Source organism: Physcomitrium patens, chromosome 6, assembly GCF_059467195.1.
Source record: "Physcomitrium patens ecotype Gransden chromosome 6, ASM5946719v1, whole genome shotgun sequence".
NCBI classification, from domain to species: domain Eukaryota; kingdom Viridiplantae; phylum Streptophyta; class Bryopsida; order Funariales; family Funariaceae; genus Physcomitrium; species Physcomitrium patens.
This window is the reverse complement of record NC_143415.1, coordinates 1,350,001-1,352,500: the sequence shown is the minus strand read 5'-3', so window position 1 is coordinate 1,352,500 and position 2,500 is coordinate 1,350,001.

Genomic DNA, 2,500 nt, shown 5'->3' with positions numbered 1-2,500 from the left:
AAGTAAATGAAGGATGCATATTTGCAAACAAGTATTGTCACAATACAAAATGTTGGGTTTTGAAATTACAATGCTAGTTTATATGTTATGAGATTAAAATTTCAGAGTCTAGGTTGTATGATTAAAAGAACAAAGTATGAGTTGAGGGGGGGTTAGGGGTTAGGGTTTAGGGTTTAGGGTTTTAGGGTTTGCATGGGGTATATAAACCTAGATTCTAGGATTCACATAGATTATATAAAGGGTTTAGAAAGTTGGGCTTGGAGTATGTAAAGAGAAGATAGATTTAAGAATTCACACAAACAAAAATAAATTGGATGTGGAGTGTGAAGGATGAAGAATTGAAGACATTAAGTTTCAGTGGTGATGGATTAGTTAGTGGGCAATGATTACCTGTACGATGCATTAGTTAGCAAGTCATTAACATATTTGTACAACCAATTGATTGCACACACACAAATTTATCTCCAAAGTGACATGTAAACGATTTAGTGGATTTTTGACATGACATGGACTACCACGTGGCAGCCACATCAGCAAGGTAACACGTGGCACTTGAAAAAATCAATTTAGTATTCTTCTGCCTTTTATTTTTCTACCTTATTCCAGTTAATTAAATTACTTTAATATTTTTAATTCACCAATTTATTTTTATTTTTATTTATATTTCTGTCTAGGCGCAAGACTGGGCGGCCAGCAAGGAGTCGAGACAGGGAGTTAATTTTAAAATTGATTTTTAAAAAATGATTTATTTATTTATTTCCACCTATGCGGAAGACTGGGCGGCCAACGAGGAGTCGAGACAGCCAGGAGTCGGGACTTGGGCAAGGGAGCGGGACAAGAGGTCGGGACTCGCGGCGGGACAAGGAAGAGGAGGAGGAAGTCCGGGACTCGCGACGGGACTGGGACTCGCGCCGGGACTAGGGAGTCGCGGCGGGACAAGGAAGAGGAGGAGGAAGTCCGGGACTCGCGACGGGACTGGGACTCGCGCCGGGACTAGGGAGTCGCGGCGGGACAAGGAAGAGGAGGAGGAAGTCCGGGACTCGCGACGGGACTGGGACTCGCGCCGGGACTAGGGAGTCGCGGCGGGACAAGGAAGAGGAGGAGGAAGTCCGGGACTCGCGACGGGACTGGGACTCGCGCCGGGACTAGGGAGTCGCGGCGGGACAAGGAAGAGGAGGAGGAAGTCCGGGACTCGCGCGGGACTGGGACTCGCGCCGGGACTAGGGAGTCGCGGCGGGACAAGGAAGAGGAGGAGGAAGTCCGGGACTCGCGCACGGGACTAGGGAGTCGCGGCGGGACAAGGAAGAGGAGGAGGAAGTCCGGGACTCGCCACGGGACTAGGGAGTCGCGGCGGGACAAGGAAGAGAAGGAGGAAGTCCGGGACTCGCGACGGGACTGGGACTCGCGGCGGACAAGGAAGAGAAGGAGGAGGTCCGGGACTCGCGCCGGGACTAGGAAGAGGGGGAGGAGGTCCGGGACTCGCGACGGGACTAGGAAGTGGGGGAGGAGGTCCGGGACTCGCGCCGGGACTAGGGAAGAGGAGGAGGAGGAGGAAGGCCGGGACTGGGACTCGCGGCGGGAGTAGGTAGTGGGGAGGAGGTCCGGGACTCGCAGCGGGACAAGGAGGAAGTCGGGGAGGAGGGCCGGGACCAGGAGTCGCGGCGGGGATAGCAGGCAGGACAGGGAGGGTGGGTGGTCTTCCACAAAAAAAAGTGTGTCTCGGAACTTCCTTAGTGCAGTAGGACGGGGGCCTGCCGAATCCCACAGAGAGTACTATGTGGGGAAGGGTTCCTCTGAAGCGTCTCGGGAAAAGTCGTGAGGGGGTGACGGTTGCTCGGTGCCTACGGGTCCCGACTGCTCGCTGCCTTCTTTGAGCCCAGTACCGACGTTCGCAGGGGGATACCTGGATACTACTGGGGTTACCTGGATACTTCTGGCGTGTTACCTTGGATCAGTGAGGAGTGGGGGTTAGTTTCCCGGCGACGCGACCCTCTGAGGAGGTCCCGCGGAGGGTCGCCGAGTATTATATGGTGAGCTGGCTGTCAAGGATTGTGAGTCCCGCTGCCAAAATTTTTTTTGGTGCGCGGGCGACTGGAAAAAGAGGGTTGGTCTTGTGCCGATACGCGTAACGTCGCAGCGAGTCCCAAGAGCTAGTAACCATTTTTGGCGGGGGGCGATGGCCTCGGTATTGTCAAGCCATTCTCTCATTCATTTGGGAGGGTGGGGAGAAGTGTTTGCCGAGGCCGTTCAAGCTCCGCCTGGTCGACCACCACTGTGACCGCCACCGCGCTCGATCTCTATTGCAAGCTCAGGTGAAATTCCTGATAAACTTGGAGGGGTGTGGGACGCGTTCGCAGTGTGGGCCGAGGAGTCATAACATCCCAGGTCGGAATGTGAAAATGGAACTTCGAAACCGGTGAGAGTTCTCTCGTCGGCTAGGGGTTTCACAAAAGTAACATTTCTATAAATTTCTATCCGACCCCTCCATTAATTTGGAGGG